Here is an 18,577-nt window from a genome sequence, read left to right on the forward strand (position 1 = left end):
AATACTCAATACCAAGAGGGGAAATTTTTTTTTTCCCTCTTGGTTTGAGAAAAAAAAACATAAAAAAGTGTGTCGCGCTGTGGAGCCGTGTTTGTAAACAAAGACAAACCCGATAACAAACAAGCTCTTTTTTTTTTATTTTTTTTTTTAGGGTTCATTGTTCAACATGTTAGTTAAAAAAACTCACGTGATAATAAATGCAGTAGTATTAAGATATTTGACCGTAAAATTATTTTTATAATAAAAATGTTTTAATGTTAAAAATGTATTTCGATATATGAGAATTAAATAATTTTACAGAAAATGTAATATTTATTTAAAATGGATGGAAAAAATCATGTTTCTAACTAAACAAAACGTACTAACGGATTTTTTTTTAGAGTAACAAGAATTTTCCGATACAGTTACAATGTTCTGGAACCTTATTAATTTAAATTACAAATTTGTATATAAATGTGGAGCTTCCGTAGCTCAATATAGATACGCCTTTTGGTTGCGAAGACCCGGGCTCAAACCCTTCTAATCAGATCTTTTCCATCATATGTCGAGTTAGCCCGTCTCATAGAGTGGTTGAGGTGGGGGACTGACAGAAGAAAGATTATTAGGCCGTTTTTCGGCGATTTGTTTCTTTTTTCCATATAAGTCAATAAGCTTTTTTCCAATTTGAAAAACGCAGAGTTTTTCAAATGGTTGTTTTAATTTCCCCCAAACAGACAAACCAACCACCAGCAGAATACGCAAATGCAACATAATGTACTGTGCACATGGCTTTCTTAGTTGCTCCATCCATAATTTCAACCATTATCAATGTCTTCCTAATGTGTAAAAATGTTGCCATCTTCATTCGATCGAACGGGATTCGGTTGAAATGGCATTTAAAATATTCATCTCCCTTCTGTAATTTCAATCTAATAGTAGTAATCATTGGCATCCCCTCCCCCCCATATTTGGAAGTGTTCTTTAAACAGATCATCGTTTTGTGCCGAGACCCAAAACAGGCTTTGAGATAGTTTACGTTAACAGTATATTTATAACGAGACCGCATAAAGGACAGCTTCCTATTTGGACTTTAGTATGAAACAGGACCGATGTAAAAACAGAAAATATGACATCAGATTCGATAAGGAATATAATGATAATATTCTTGCATTATGCAATATCTACCAAAGAATCCGCAAATCTGGAATAAGCTTGTGGTCAATTTCGTTGTTGTTGTTATGTGTCAAGGTATCTTTTTGAAGTTAAAATCACTGCAGCAGTAATCTGATGGAGAATAAAATGAATCTGCTCATCAAGCGATACAAGAGCGGCGTGATTTGCTGGTGGGTTTGGTTAATATTTATTCTTTTCGGTGTCTAACACAGGCATGAAAATTTAAATTTAAAAACTTAGGACCATGCCAAACCGGATCTATTCACATTTTTGGTAAAATGCTTCCAACACTCGCTACTGGATTAAGATGATTCATCAACAGTTCGCCTGAATTTTTCAGGCGAAGTCCCTTTTTTTTTGTTTCTGATTTTTTTTTTTTTTTTGTACAATTTACCATCGGAAGGGTCTGTTACAATCCAGTGCCGACTACAAGTTTTTCGTTTTTAAAATAATGTAAATCTCACTCATTAAAGGTTGCAAATTACTATTGATGGCTAAGGATTCAAATAATCGGAAACCAATGGCCCTTGTTTTTTTTTTAAATTCTTTCACTGTGATGATATTTGCAAAACAGACAAATCAACCTTCGAGCACACTCGCTTTAGTAACCGTTATAAAAAATAAAATAAACACTCAACTGGTCCAATTGAATAGTTACTGTTGTTCTGAACGTGTATCGTTCATTGTACTACTTCATAATAAGTACTTTATTGCATTTCGCAACTAATTATATTTTCAAACAGTCACTGTTGACTCATTTTATTTTCCCTTCCTTTTTTCTGTGGATAGTAAAAAAAAAAAAAAAAAAAAAAAAAAAACCTCGGTATGCCAACTAAATAACCGCCAATAACGGACAGAAACCATCCTAATTTATTTATTTATTTTTAGTGTAGTGGAGGGTCTTAAATAGTGTTTGGCCACCGTTCCTCACAATGTTAGGGATGGCATTGCTGGTTTTATTCCTCACACCGCAAACAAATGTGAAATTCAAGCTCCTTTGCAGCAGGTAGCTTGACCTAAAAAGAGTTAGACACTTGCCAATGTATTCTGTCTCATCGCCCGAACAGCCGTCGCCTAACGTGAAAGGTGAAGAATGAGTCATCGGTGATCTCCCTTTTCACTCCACACCACCAGCTAACGTGTTTGTGTGAAAACATTTGTCGGGACGCTACTGGAGAGCTCGGCGTTCTGATTGGACAAAAGTTGCTTGGCCTCCGGCGTGCGTTGTCTTCGACCAGAAACTTTGACGTCGGCATAACCTGATTTTTCGCGACCACTTCGCTTTCCTGTCTTCGCTTGGAGGTTGCTTTTGGGCTCAGGGACACCAATTAAGGGACAGCTTCGAAGGTGAGTTAAAAGATTAGTACTTGTAGTTGGTTTTAATGTCAGGAAAAATGATTTCTTTGATCACAAACGGGTTGTGAATGACGGGGTTGATCGGCCGAGGTCAATTGCTTTTCTCTCTCTTCTACAGAGGAGAGGAAGTCCGGGTTATCGTACCACAGGTGGTTCTACCCAACATGTGTGTGTGAGGTAGAGCATAAACTTCCATAGTTTACAGATGAAAAGTTTTTGCGTTCAACGTGCAGTTCACTATTAGGTAATTCTTGGAAGATATAGTTTATTGCACTTGCTGGATGAACGAGCTTGGCCATTGTTCATATTCTCTAATAGATAACAAAATAATCCCTGTCATTATTGCAGATGTTTTGCAGTTTTTTTCATTATTTCAAATAGACACGTGTTTTTCATTGTTGCAGAGGATCTTTGACTTTCAGTGTTACAATTATAACTTAATTTTCAGACGTTATTGTTCCATAAATGGATTTTTTTTTCACTTGATAGCAAGTTGTTTCTTCTGCCAACAGACTCGCATACAGGCACATCGGTCAGGGAATACAATTTAGCGGACAGAATTATTATTAGTGGGTGGTAGATGGCGTAGTGTAGAAGATGAGTTGTTTGGCATAGAGTGCTCGCCTGAGACGAGTTCTTGGACTTTATGGAGGTGTCACGTAATAATAAAATGAGGTAAAACTTGGATTAGTTACTGCTGATTTGAAGGGACTTACCAGAAAAAAAATAGCCCGGTCTAGATCTGTGGTGGATTCATGGAATCGGTAAATCTGTCTCTTCCCCCCCACCCAAGAAATATCAAAATTTAAAATTTGAAAAAAAAATTTTTTTCAGTTAAGTAAAAAAAAGTCATATATTATAATACAAAATCGTAAAGTTTTAGTGAAACATGGGAGCAAATCATACTAAAAATATAAAACGCGTTTAAAAAACAAAATATGTATCCCAAAAACTGAAGTCCAGACTACGCTTTTGTTTTTATTAATAGTAACTGTATCACGTGACACTTCCATGGAGTCCAAGAACTCACCATAGGAGGGCACTCCATGCCACACAACTCATTCCACACTATGCCATCTGCCTATAGGTTTGCAAATAACTTTTCGTAGGTGGGAGCAACATAAAAAAGAAAATTAACACCCATTGATAATAATTCTGTATGCTAAATGTGTATTTCCTGACCGATATGCCTTTATGCGAGTTTGAGGAAGAAAAAACCCTATTACTTTCATATGAGATCGACTATCTCATCTTCAAAACAAAACAAAGAAAGTGAACTTCCTTACACAACTTGCTACCCAGTGAAAAAAACACAAAAATTATTTATGAACAGTAGCTTCTGAAACTTAAGTTATAATTCTAACACCGAAAGTGAAAGATCCTACGTAACAATGAAAAACACGTGTCTGTTCGAAACAATGAAAAAATTGCAGAATAGCAGCATAACACGGATTTTTAAAGCAATCTGAGGATAGCCATCCACGTGTGTAACTTTAGTAAGTTATGTGGGTGTAACAGTTAAAAAAAAAGAAAAAATTCATTTGATCTTTTTTATCACTTTCTTCATTGTTTAAACTTACTCGCTAGATGGTTATTTTATTTATTTTTTTCAGAATGCACCAAAAGATCAAAAATAACATTTGAAAAATAATTGTTTTTCCCATTCCTAAAAAATGATCGCTTTTGTAATTATGGCATTTGATTCTGCCATAATTTCTTTTTGCTTCTCCAGCGGAGTTTAACCGCTTCTTGAAAGAAATAAAGCCAATAAACCTGAAAAACAATTCCACTCCTATTGCTCTTTTCGTCCACGTCTATCTCGTTGGTAATCTTTTTGTATCCTCCGTATTATTCTAAGTATTTTCTGTGAAGCTAACGCAAAGCGCATGTTAATTGCTATTTTTATGTTATCGTTTGCTTCCTGTTACTGATGTTCTAAACCGGTTTGTACTTTTGATTGCGCAACAGGTTAGCAAGCTTCGGAGAGAGACTTCAACCTCCTGACCCTTAACTTCCGTTATGTGCAAATGTTTTTACACATAGGTGGAGAGAAACAGATTACCTGTTCTTAATTAGAGCTGTTCATTTCATACTCGATTTCAAAACATTCAGTTTTGCTTTTGTTCATAATAAATACAGCATACCATTATCATATACATTTGTTTTTTTATTATTTTTTATCGGTGTCCAATCAGATGTATAATATGGAATACCAGTTTCCTGGAGATTTCAGTTTTCATTGTTGCACGTGAATTCGTCTCTTTTATCATTGAAGTTTCACAATATCTCTTTTGTTCCAAATTTATACTCTGTTACATATAAAGCATTTGAAGATAAAAGATATTTTCTTCTGTTACTATATTGGTTGCGTTATTTAAATTTTTTTCATGTGTACAGAATAGGCAGTATTCTGTGCACCTGCCAATTCGTATATAGTTTACCTCTTGCCCTAAATTTAATTTGATTAAAATTGCTAATGCTAATTATAATTGTTTTTATAAATGGTTGGATTTTTGTGAACTTGAAACTTTTTCTTTTTAAAATCTCAATTCGAATAAATATGCAAGGTAAAAGACAAAATAAATAAATAAACCGGTTTGACTTAATCTGTTTTCAAGCACAATTTTGAAAACTCCAGAACTGTCATTAGAGTCTTTGGTTAACAAGATTACTTCTAAAAACTAGGGAGAGTTTCAAATGGTCATTCCTGTTCAGGTCCAGCTTGTGTAATAGAGTGGCTTTTATGAAGGACTGTAGTTTTGTTCCTCATGAACCCTGTGACCAGAAGAAATCTGAAAAGAAATCATCAAGACTTTGTATCTTACATAGTCTTGATGTGTCTATAAACGATGATTTCTCACCTCCCTGTTTGGTCATAGCATAAATCACCACAAGAATAAAACACTTGACACTCACGCATGGGATAGTGGATCAAGTCATTCTTCAGAACATAAGATGGAATGAATCTTGAGAAGTGTTTAGAAAGTAACTACACTGGTGTCCAAAAGCTAAGGACGAACTACATTTTTATGTGTATATGAAAACATTTTCATGACTACAGCGAAATGGGAACACATATTTATTGCCAGCATACTAATAAATTATATTACCCAAAAATGTGTTATAAATTTCGTACAAATTAAATTGCAATTCGTTTTTGGCAAAAGTTACAAATTTCCTAAGGACGTGTTTAAGGAATTAATGTACAGAACTTACAGAAAACTATGAGGATGGACATTTCAGTGTGGGATATGTCCATCCCGAACTGCGACGCAGCTCTTACAACGTCGAACCGTGCTTAGCACCAAGTGATTCAGGGTATGAGACAGACTGGCCCACTCCTCCTTTAGAGCAAGGATAAGGCCTTGTTTGTTTTCTGGAGGGGAATTTCCAGCAGCAATGCATCGATTCCAAACTTGTTCTATGGGATTGAGATCTGGGAGGCGTGCTGGCTACTCGATTCGATTAATATCCTCGGTCTCCAGAAGTATCTCCACTGCTCGTGTATGATGTGGTGTTGCATTGCCATCCATAAAAATGAATTCTTCGTCTACAGCACCACAGAACAATCAAACATGATGTTGAAGAACTTCATTGCAATATTGTTCACCAGTCATAGTCCCTTTTTCCAAAACTTGTAGCTCGGTGCGTCCATTAAGTGTAATACCACCCCACACCACGACTCCAGCATCGCCATCTGTATCCCTTTCAAGAACATTCTCGCGACGGTAAGCAGTACCACTTTCACGCCAGATATCAAGTGTCGTCTAGAATCGGTGGAAACACTGAAACGACTCCCATCTGTAAAGGGTACATTAGCCACTGGTGTCTTGTCCAATTTTTATGGATACAACATCACTGAAAATGTGCATTACGATGAGCTGTGGATAAAGAGACGCAGACTACAGGCCTTCAGTAACGGGTATAGGCCTACTTATCGCAGACGTCTTCACAGTTTGTCGAGTCGCGCGTATACCTGTGCTTGAATGGAGCTGATTTACAAGCTGACCTGCCGTGGTGCGTCGATTACGTTTTGCTGTTATATCCAAAAATCTGCCTTCATTCTCCTTGGTAGAGTGAGGGCGATCTCTTAGCAAACGTGTGGAACACATTCCATTGGTTTGTGTTTAGATAACTATGTATGCAGGCTCTGCCCCACATCCTGGATACAACGTTACGCGAGATTCAAAAATCTCTATCAATATCAGTAATTCTGTGGCCTTCTTCAAACTTTCCAATAATTCTCCCCCCACTTGAAACCATCCAGATGGTGTCTTTGAGACATTACAAGACATCCAAGTTTGCAACTTAATTCCTTCACGAAAAGAATTTTCTTCAAATTCGCTTAGCGCAGCCATTTGCCTTTTATCCTGTTGAGCGCTACCACGTGACACCGCTTTGCGTGCGATTCAAAAATTTGAACACGTCCCTCTTTCTACTCGAAATCGTCAGTTATACAAATTGCCAGAATCTAATTCGTCTGAATTTGCGGTTGTAATCTTCAGAAAGATTATTTGTCCTTAGGTTTTGGACACCGGTGTAGGTTTGTAGAAAGTAGGTGCTTGGATTTGAATGCATAGAATGAAGACCAGAGTTATTTATTATATTCCCTAATTGAGAGGGTAACCATTAGGGGGAAAAAAAGGTATTTAACGAGTACTAGTTCTTTTTATAAAGAATTTTAATGTATCAAGGAATGAATGAATCTTTGTATGGGCGGGTTATAATTAGATTGTCATTCCTTTTTTTAAGAAGGGGAGAGAATCTAATTATAGCCCGCTGAACGAGACTCGTGTTACGCGACAAAAAATATTACAGGAAGCAAGTTATTGTTACAAGATCGTTCTATGCACCGCTGTATCTCAAGAGACGCAATCTCGCATTACGATTAAATAAAAATCTCAGTGGATTTACTGAACAAAGAATTGATAAGATTTGGATACATTATATCAGGCGTTTAAGGTTGTGCGATCTCACTAAAGCGCGGGAAGCAAATGTTCCACTCAGATCATTTGGGGCTTGAATTATGCGGCAAAAAGCTATTAGGCCAACTTGACTAGCAGTCGATTCTCGTCAGCCTTATTTATAAACGGGTCAGGCAATATTCGCTATTGGTAATTCTTCGTACATAAGAAACTCTGAGGATTTTACAGACAAGATTTCTAACTTGCTCTTATCAGCGCCCGATATTTTAATTCAGGATAGAGTCACTTTTTTAAGACTAGGTTTACTACAAAGAAGGATTTTCCTCCTGCATTTTTTTAAGTTTCTGATCATGAAGAATACCTCACGTGCAGGAGCAAAGCTTTCAAAGACATTGAAGCTCCAATCTAGCCAACTGCGTGCAACAATTTCAGTACCACTAAAGACGATACTTTCCATTAAGCTTCGCTATGCGACGGTATTTTTGCAGTTTTGAAACTACGTGTCCTAACAACATTATATTGTAAGTTATGCGCTATCAAAATATTATCAGGCTTACAACCTTGTATTTCATGTGTGCCCTTTTAACCTAAGAAGTTAAGTACATTAAATCCACTTGTCTATTTAATGTTCACATGGAGAGAAGAGGCTAGGAATAAGAAAAGTCTCATTGACTATGTTATTGTTGATAGTGATGTTTTCTCCCTGGTGCAGGACACCAGAGTGTACAGAGGATTTGAAATTGGAAGTGATCACTATTTAGTCTTAAGCAGGATAAAATTGAATTTCATATTGAAAAGAATAGCATGTAAGAAAGTTTTAACGCGAATAAAAGTTGAGCATCTCTCAGATGTGAACTGTAGGCTAAAATACACAAAGATTATTGAAAAGAAAATGAAAGAGTTTGAGAGCAGGAATCAAACCTTGGAGATTCAGTGACAAACTCTGAAGAAAACATTGATTGATTCTGCCAGAGAGGCATGTGGTGAGGTTGTGTGCAAGGATAAAAAAATCAGAACTCCCTGGTGGACACAGGAAGTTAAAGAGGCAGTGAAGGAAAAGAAGAAAGCATATCAAAAGTTCCTGGCAAATAAGTCAGCTTTTACTCTTACAGAATACAGAGACAAATGTAAGAAAGCTAAACAGTGTGTAAAACTAGCTAAACAAAAGACATGGGAGGACTTTGGCAAGAATATAGAAAATAAATATCAAGAAGGTGGCAAAATATTCTGGAGGTTGTTGAAGAAGCTTAGGAATGGAGGAAAGAGTGCTGTAAAAGGAGTTAGGGATGATAACGGTGACATGAAAACGGGAGAAAAAGCTATCCTTGAGGTATGGAGTAATTACTTTGAAAAACTGCTAAATGAAACAAGCAGTGATGACAGCACAGTGGTAAAAAACACTCAACAGGCATGCAGTCAGAAATACATATCCATACTAGAAGTAGAAAAAGCCATCAAAGGCTTGAAATGTGGAAAGGCAGCAGGAGTAGATGATATTCGACCAGAAATGCTGAAGTATGGTGGTATAAGAGTCTTACAGTGGCTGCACTGCATAGTTCAGAAAGCCTGGACTGAGGGACGAATTCCCGATGACTGGAGTAGAGCTCTCATAGTACCCATACATAAAAAGGGAAATAAAACTGCATGTGAGAATTACAGAGGTATTTCCCTACTGAGTGTTCCTGGCAAGATCTATGCAAGTATACTTGAGAAACGGTTGAGAAGAATTGTGGAAGAAAAGCTTGGTGAAGAACAAGCTGGATTCAGGCCAAATAGAGGCTGTCAGGATCAGATCTTCACTTTACGACAAATAGTCGAGAAAGCACGGGAATATAACAAAGATCTGTATTTAAGTTTTGTCGATCTGGAAAAGGCATATGACAAGGTGCCAAGAGAGAAGCTATTCAATACGCTGCAGTTATATGGTGTGAATGGGGCATTATATCAAGCAATACTTAGTCTTTATTTGAGTTGTAAGTCAGCAGTTAGAATTGAAGGAAGTACAGGAAGATGGTTTAATGTTTAATCTGGTGTGAGACAAGGATACATTATCCCCTCTGTTATTCATTATCTATATGGATCACATTATGAAGGAAAGTGGTATTAAATATGATATCAAAATTGGAGATGTTAATGTCAGCTCTTTGCTTTATGCAGATGATGTTATACTTCTAAATAAATCTGCTGCAAGTCTGCCAGATTCTCTGACTATATTGAATAGCTGTTGTAATAGATATGGCATGAAGGTCAGCAATAAAAAGACAAAGACAATGAAAATAGGCAGAATCATTGAAAATGTCAACTGTGTTGTGAATGGAGAACCTGTGGAACAAGTAAAACATTTCAGCTACTTAGGCACGATTTTTACTGAAGATGGTAAATTAAATATAGAAATAGACAACAGAATCAGCAAAGCTGGTATGGTGGGAAGTCAATTGAATAAATTCATATGGAATAAGAGAGAAATCAGTCGGAACACTAAATTAGCTGTGTACAAGACAGTGTTCAAACCAGTTTTAACTTATGGATCTGAGAGCTGGGTCAGAAGTAAAACACTTGACCAAAGACTAGAGACCACAGATATGAGAGTTCTGAGAAAGATTAGAGGCGTGAACAGATGGCATCAATGGCAATATCATATTAAAAATGAGGATATTAGGAAAGAACTTGACATTGTCAGCATCCAGGAATGCGTTAGCAGAGCTAATCTCAGATGGTATGGTCACTTAAATAGAATGGGAGAGGAAAGATTAGCAAAACAAGTGTTCTCTGCCAGGTTGGCAGGAAAACGACCCAGAGGAAGACCGAGATATAGGTGGATTGATACGGTACAAAGTGCCTTCGACGATAGAAATATAAGATCTGATAATGTTGGAGTCTTGACAAGTAACAGACTGATTTGGAGAAAAATTGTAGATAAGAAGTTAGTAATGATGTAAATTTTCATGTAGTACTATCATATCCTGTACACCCCTTGAGGGTACATGGCAGGAATTTAATGATGATGATGATGATGATGTCTATTTAATGGTTATTACTTTCAAATTATTGAGAAATAATAATTAGTAATTGTTTCCATTTTAAAGTGTGACAGATCAGGTTTATTCTAGCATGTAATTTCTTCCGGTCCAAAGGTTCCTTGGAAGAAAAGTGAAGTCCTTAAGTTAAAAATCAGTTTCTAAAATAGGCATACCGACCACTGAATTAGAAACTTTTGTTTAATATCGTGTTGGATCTTTAATACCTATCCTCTTGAATTTCCGTATATGGGTCGTGAGCAGTCCATCGAATGCTTCGGTCAATTGCTGTACACATAAGGTTCTATTTGTCCATACAAGCCTTCTCAGACGACGGCAATCCCGCTCCTAAGAGACTGTCTTAGTACCATAGTTACGCATCTTAGACAAGCAATGTGGGTTATTTTTCCACTGATTAAACACCCGGGATATCTCACCTTTTGAGAAACCACTGAGCTCTACTGTTTTCAAAATCGTGGCTCCAGCCAGACGGGGGCATCCACAATAAGCCCTTTATCGAACTCTGAAAGATCTTTTGTTTTCCTCTTGTGATCAACACTTTTGACGATTACTGATCAGCAGCATTCTTAAAATAGTTGGCTAGAACATGTGGTGACCCAAGTATTTTGCATATGCGTTGCATAACTGATGTTCACACATGTCTGCCTAAAGGATTTTAATTCAATGGCCGGTACGTGCATAAAAAAAGAAACTTGTAAAGTTAAAATCTGTTACAGAAACTCAACCTAAATAGGAATGAATGTTTAAAACTTTTCTAGTTTTGGAAAGCAGTCTCACGTTGTTGTTGATGCACAATTATTCCAATCTTCTTCTTACCGGTCGCTAATGATACGGTAATTCTGAGGCGTTTGAAAATTTACCTAAATCAGACTGGTTAACCCTTATCTTACCTTACATGCCCATCCATATTAAATGGAATGAAATCTTCTATTGAAGATTTATTTTAATATGAAGTAAAATAAATGCCCAAACTGTGAATATAAATTTCTAGTATAGTATAATATAACGAACCTTTATAAGAGTGTTCACCGTTTAGCGATATTGGCTACTTTTTTCGCAATTCAAACTAAAATAAATAAATAATAATAATATCCTACTGGTCTCTAATAATAATTCTGCCTAGCTTTTTTCGTGCATTGAAAATTGTGGGATTGGATTGTTTTGGAATTACTACTAGAACCACCAAGCTCTGAGGCCAGGGATGAAAAATCGGAGTTTTCAAGAGAAAAAAAAAAAAAAAACTTGCTAACTCACCATCAGCCCATATAAAGCTTTTTCCTAGAACCATGCACTTTCCATCCTAAAGTGAAAGGTGGTGAAAAGAACGTGATAATGATATCCATTTCTAGTCTAAAACTTCCCTTCGTGTTCTATATGGAATATGTATTTTCTGTTTATGGACAGACTATTTCCGTTTTTTGTAATCGATCATAGCGCCCTCTTACGGCAGATCATTATATTTTCTCTTGTGGGAACATTACATAAGCAACATCAGTAAATATAAAAGTTATCTTTTATATTTACTCCCAAAAAAATAATATTTTTTTGGGAGTAAATATACTCCCAAAAAGCGATGCTATTCAATGTTGTTATTCACCACAACTTTCTGTAGTAATAATCATCTTCAGTATATAACTTTCTTCGTATTTCAAGGGGTATAAATAATTTCCTTGTACGGATTGAATCCTGCTTCTCTTTTTCACAATTCATGGCCGCGTTCTCTTACATGCACCACGGATATATAGACGATCATAGGTGCCTAATGAATAAGCTAATTATTAGAAAATTTAATATTAAATAAATAAAAACAAATATGAGATTAGCCAACTCACTTCAAATTGAAAGGGGAAAAAAATTATGGTCCGATTGTACTAGGGGCGCTTATATTCTGTTGCAAATTTATAAAGAAGATGAAATATGTTGATGAGCATTCCTTCAAAAACTTAGACATTATTGGAAAAGTTTTATAGATGTTTTTTAAATTATTTATTGTTTTATTTTTATACAAAGTATCTATTCCCGTATGAGATCCGTTAGCTCACCTTGTTAAGATGCGTGTACGTTGAGGCAGTAGGAAAGTAATCCTGTTCATTGAAAAAAAATTTGTTTTCATGCTGACCTTAGGAAACGAAGGATACAACTAACCCCCCCCCGCCCTTTTTTTTTTTTTTTTTTTTTTTACATAAGTTCTGATTCGTTCCCGACTGCATTTTTGAAATAGAGTTCTTTGCATGCAGACTTTAAACTAAGAATGTTGTGTTGTTTATTATTAAATAACATTAAAATATTTTGTATACTCAGAATGACGACGCTTTAAACCTTATGTTTTAAACTATTTCATTTATCCCACTATAGCCAAGTTCGTTTTCCTATGTACACACACAAAAAAAAGCGATGTCTTTCAAGGCTTTAGGTTAGCATGTTATATCTATTCACCTTTAGACTTTGTAGTAAGGGGGTTTGCTGATAAGGAGAGTTTCGTATTTAATTTGCTAAAAATATCTGAAGAGGTTAGCAAAAGAGATAAACTTTTATCTCATATAGAAAACCGACAAACGTCTCCTCTTACTTGTCAGCACTCTTAATAAGAAGAGGTTCGCAGATGCTAAGCTAATAACATTTTATAGAAAATAGTGTGGTGGTGAAGTTTTTTTTTGTTTGCTTTTATACACAGTTTTTTGAAGAATGAAAAATCTTTATTGCCAACGAAGCAACCGCACGACAGTTTCTAGACCTGAAAAAGAAGCTTCATCCATCGAATCTCATCCTTCGTGTGACAAGAATCAGTAGTTAGCCTTTCAAGAAGGACAATTTGTGTTTTGATTAAAATATTTCTAGCACTTCAATACATAAAAGAATACGAATACCCCCTCCCCCAGAAGTACGCCTGCATTCACATTCTTTCAGTAAGTTTTTTTACATGCAGTAAAGTATCGAAGCCTATTGGCGAGGACGACTCAACATTAGATCCTCAGATGGAACGACCTTAGTTCGAGGGTATGTATTTTGCGAACAGCATTTATAACGACTTTTTCCGCTAAAGATGAGTTAGAAGGTGGGGGAGGGGTATCAAGCTTTATTTCCTGGAAACTTAGATTTTTATTCTCGAAAAACAAACTGGCCACTGAACACATTCATTGATAGACATGACTGTAATAAAATTAGTTTAATCCTTTATCCTAGTGTAAGCAAACAAAGTTTGCGCCCGAAATATCTTCAGGACTGAGGCCACTCGTGGTAAAGGTGAGCCAAGCTCTCATCACTCCTCGTCCCAGTATCTCCCATAATGCATAGTACATCTCCTTGCGGACATGTAGTGATGAGAGCTTGGTTTACCTTTACCACGAGTTGCCTCAGTGGCTCTTCCCATAATGCATAGCATTATGGGAAGGGCCACTACCCAGACCGGTTTCGAGATTTATTGAGGTCTCGTCAGTGGGAGTCAGACCCAGAAGTGGTGATACTAAGGCAGAAGCAGCAACGGAGAAGTCATATTTACCTATACGAGTTGCCAAAAGGTATAGCAAACAAAGTTTGCGTGTGAAGTATCTTCTGGACTGCTTAGACTTGGATAAAGGATTAAACTAAATTTATTATAGTCTAACCAAGTGGAAAAGAATTTCCAATATGTTTCTCTAAATCCAGAGTAATTTAATAAGGTGAGACACCTTTTGGCAACTCGTGTAGGTAAATATGACTTCTCCATTGCTTCTGCCTTATTTCTGGATCTGACTCCCACTGACGAGACCTCAATAAATGTCGAAACCGGTCTGGGTAGTGGCCCTTCCCTTAATACATGGCATTACACATGTCCACAAGGAGATGTGCTTTGCATTATGGGAGATACTGAGACAAGGAGTGATGAGAGCTTAGTCCACCTTTACCACGAGTTGCCTCAGTCCTGAAGATACTTAGGGCGGGCGCAAACTTTGTTTGCTTACACTTGGATAAAGGATTAAACTAAATTTATTATAGCCTAGCCAAGTGGGAAAAAACTTTCAACAGACATAACTGTAATAATCCTTGTAAATTTCGCATTATTATATCTACAAGAGGAATATGTATTATATTGGATCATGCTTGATTAGTTGTCTCAACTTAATATTTAATATTGTGCAATTCCGTTTTTAATTGGGATTTTCATACTCACATCAATTTCTTGTTCTTATTATCCGTTCTCAAGACGGGTTGAGCCTTCCACCGTTCTCTGTTCGAAACAAGCTCTTTCATATGCTGACAGCTTTGAAAGTTCAATGCCGTTCTAAGGACTTTGTGCCATGTTAATATTGGTCTTCCCCTGGGTTTTGTGCCCTCAATTACCAGGCGAGGAAGTCTGTCCGTTCCATTCGCACAATGTGACTAACCAATGGAGTTGATGCTATGAAAACTTTTTTTTTTCTTTTTTTTTAACATACGTGTAAGTATTCTGAAATAAATACTTTACAAATTCAAAGTAAGAATAAGCTGAAGCTTTTTCTTATTTCCCGGCATCGTTTGACCTTTATCAAGGAGTATACGTCCATTCACTGATTTTTTCTCGTAATAATAAAGTTAGTCGTGTGACATCATTTAGGCGAGCGACAAGCAGATATATGGATTATCATATTTGTATTATCATCTGCTACTGTGTGCAATTGAATAGCACGTGTTATCAGTTACAAGAACACGCTGCAACAATCCTATTGAGGAGGTTACAGGCAGGTGTCGCCAGCCGTATCCAGGAAATTTGTAGGTGCATTCATAACTGGAAAATATCGTCTCTGTGGCATTAATTGTTGAAACATTAATCGTCAGCGCGTGCAGTACAGTGCGTTTAAATGTCGCTTGCTTATTTCCTTCAGCCCCCCCCCTCCCCTCCCAGTTCAAAAGAATATTTCCGGCGTAAGTTGAATATAGAATGTTTCGAAGTAGCCCGTATCTTACAACCAGTGAAGGTGGCAAAAAAAAAAAAAAAAAACCACTAACATCCACGCGGTTCTCTTCTGAAGATTGTTTAATTTATATATAATTATAATATAAATATATTTATTCACAGTTTAAGGAGATATTCAGGTCTATGCTAATGATGCTAAATTGGGGAAAGTAATATCAATGATTTCTGACGTGTTGCTGCTGCAAAAGAATTTGAATAGATTGACGTCCTGGTCGGATAAATTGTGATGCCACTTCGAAGTTTAAAATGAAAGTTGGTCGCAGGAAATGAGATGAAGTTCATTGTATTGTATCGCTGAAGTTTCGCTTCAGGAAGTGAAGCATCGCGAAGTGTTCTTAGATTGTAAGTTGAAATGCAGAGAATACAATCTTTGCAAAAGTTATTAAGGCTACTCAGGGAATTTCTGGCTTAATGCGAACGGTAGAGACAAGCAGGTATGGTGCCATTTATATTAAACATTAAAAATGTTTAATATAAATATTCTTACACAGTTCAGTGTATAACTTGGAGGTCATGAGTAGCTGTGCATTCATATGTTACGAGTGATATTCCGCACTGTTTTTTTTTTTTTTTTTGCTGCCAGTTTGGTTTAACACGTGTTATGTAAAGGTTTGTGATATTTGATGGTATGGTTTAGTTTATTTATTTATTTTTATTTTGTTCAATAATTTCTAGATTGTAACTGAAAATAAATAAACCATCATGTATTACTGAAATAGAGAGCCAAAGGCTTATTTATCATACATGTCCTCTAGGAGATGTGCTTTACATTATGGAAAATACTAAGGAAAGTGATCTGAAGCTTATTCCACCTTTACTACGAGTTGCCCATAAGTTTGCTTATGCTTGCATCCGCCGAAACGTTTAGTTTCTATATATTCGGCACGAAACTCGTGTAGTTTCTATATATTCGGCTATGAAATAATGTTGGATTCAATATCCACTTAATTTCTACCATCATGTATTATATTTGCAGTGTTTTTTCTTTAGGTTTTATTGCTTGTTTGCCGAGGTCTGGAGAGTCATTTTACTTGTTATCGTAAAATTTATGCCGATAAGAAAAAAACTAAAACTGTTCAAACGACTCTTGATAACTTCTTTTGATAAAAAAAAATTCAGTAAATATTTATTAAACATTTACTTTGCATCAATTTTTTATCTTTCCTAAAAGAGTACCATATAAAACGAATTATTAATAGAGTAATTGACCATAGACGAATTGTAATTTTTACCATTCATTAATAGATTTCATTAACGCGATTTTAATATACGCGGTAACATCGAAGGATTAATTAACCGCATTAATCAAGGGATACCTGTATATTGCTACTAACCAGTGGAACTTTTAGCCACTTTAGGCCTCCGTGAAGCAGTTTAGTGGTTTCAAACCGGGCGATGAAATTTATTTGCGGCCTAAATAGAAAAACATTCATGTTACATTGGGTTCGAACCATTGTATCTTAATCGTAATTTCAGTTCTTTAAATTTAAAATCACATGCTAATGATGATTTCTAATTTTTCTGAAAAAAAAAATGAATTTTTTTTGCTTGTGGGTGTGTGTGTGTGTGCGAGTGAGAAAGACAGACTCGTTCAGGACTAGATGCTTTCACTAGATTTTGTTGTGTTTCAATTATAGTGCACATTACTCTACTGAATACCCCTTCCGAAGGATAGTATCGCCCACGGGCGCACACCAGCTGCGCGTACAAACAACTTAGACTGATTGGCGCCCTGACAATACAGACAGTTAAACCTCGTGGTGCCTATGTGGCTGTGGAAGTTCCAGCTGATTTTTGCCGTGTATATACAAACTCTGGCCACGTCGACGCCGTGAGGTGAACGGATGGCGACGGTTTTATTTATTTATTTTTTTTTAAGAGGAGTCTTTTGTAGTTTTGCTTTAGCAGTAAGGTGTTGGCGATGCGCACACTGACATTAGAAGCTTTCAGGATTTCTTGTAGGTTTAGTTTGTTGGCCTTCGTGTAGATATTCGGTTTTTATAAGTTCAAGGACTTTTATACAGTTTGTCACATGAACTTTGACCTTGTTCTGTGAAGAGTACTGGACCGTAAATAATCTCCCTTCTATAGCTGCCGTTAATCTGATCCGATTTGTAGTATTTAATGAAAAGAGGTAAGTCGATAGTCTATATGAGCTGTGCTTTCTTCCCATTTTCTGTATATAAGCTTATGTGGTATAAGAATTCATATACTGTGTATATATATATATATATATAGCATTTTTATATGAACTTCCTCAGTTGTTTGACCCCCAAGTTTAGCATACGTATTTATCAATGTTAGGCTTAATAACGTAAACTGAAACCACCGAATATGAAACTGATTAAGTAATAAAATTGATTGTCGTGTTTATGCACGAAACCATACTTTTTATGCATAATACAAGCTAAGTGAAGCGTGCATGCATATATATAAAAAATAAAATAAATAGGACGTATCCGCAAACATACTGTCTTTTTAATGTTTCCTGGCAAACGTAAAGATACCAGTTTAATTTTCTGGCCATTTCACATTATTTCGTTGAACTCATTATTTATTAATATTATAAAATAGAACTTTACCAACTTTCCATATTCAGTTAGCCGGAAACAATGTAAGGAACAGCTGATTACAGCGACACCTGTCATTCCGAAAACTCCGTCATTCGCGGAAAACCTTCGAAATGAATTTTCTCGGTTTCTGGTTAACAAGGACATATGTTTTTTTGAACGATGCTAACACGAAAAGAAATACTTAGAACCGAAACAGTGAAATTGTGAACACCATTCTGCTAGTATAATGACAGAATAAAAGAAATGTAATTTTGCATCCTAGTAGCACCACCAGATGGTGTTAGCATTGTTAATTTCGACGAAATAAGTTTTACATTTTTATCGTCTGCTGTCTATAAAGCAAACGTTTTGTGTTTAATTTTCTGGAAACAGGTGGTGCACGAAATGTTGAAATGCTTTTGAAGACTAGTATTCTTTAAAACTAGTGTTAAATCCACTATTATCGGAGAACATTGCATAATAGAAGTCTGCACCGATTTAACCTACTTAAGTTCTAAAGAATGCAGCTATTATAATACGTGTACTTTGCACACCAGTATCATAAAGAAACCAAAGCTCATTTAACTCAAATAGACCGAGTAAAATATTTGACACATGCGC

The 18,577-nt window shown here is 36.1% G+C and overlaps 1 protein-coding gene across 3 annotated transcripts in view; it reads left to right on the plus strand.

Moving 5' to 3' along the window:
- Positions 1 to 18,577, plus strand: part of LOC150109577 (uncharacterized) — a 251,826-nt gene that overhangs the window by 48,914 nt on the left and 184,335 nt on the right. Inside the window, exon 1 of one of the 3 annotated variants that reach the window (XM_090413603.1) lies at positions 17,228 to 17,538. The exons of the other annotated variants lie outside the window; for them this stretch is intronic. The gene's annotated coding sequence lies outside the window, so the exon portion shown is untranslated. Of the gene's footprint in view, positions 1 to 17,227; positions 17,539 to 18,577 lie in introns of those variants that run through there. 3 annotated transcript variants of the gene reach the window in all.

The sequence above is a fragment of the Typopeltis vanoorti genome, chromosome 2 (assembly GCF_054136105.1).
Source record: "Typopeltis vanoorti isolate ZY-2024b chromosome 2, IOZ_Tvanoo_1.0, whole genome shotgun sequence".
NCBI classification, from domain to species: domain Eukaryota; kingdom Metazoa; phylum Arthropoda; class Arachnida; order Uropygi; family Thelyphonidae; genus Typopeltis; species Typopeltis vanoorti.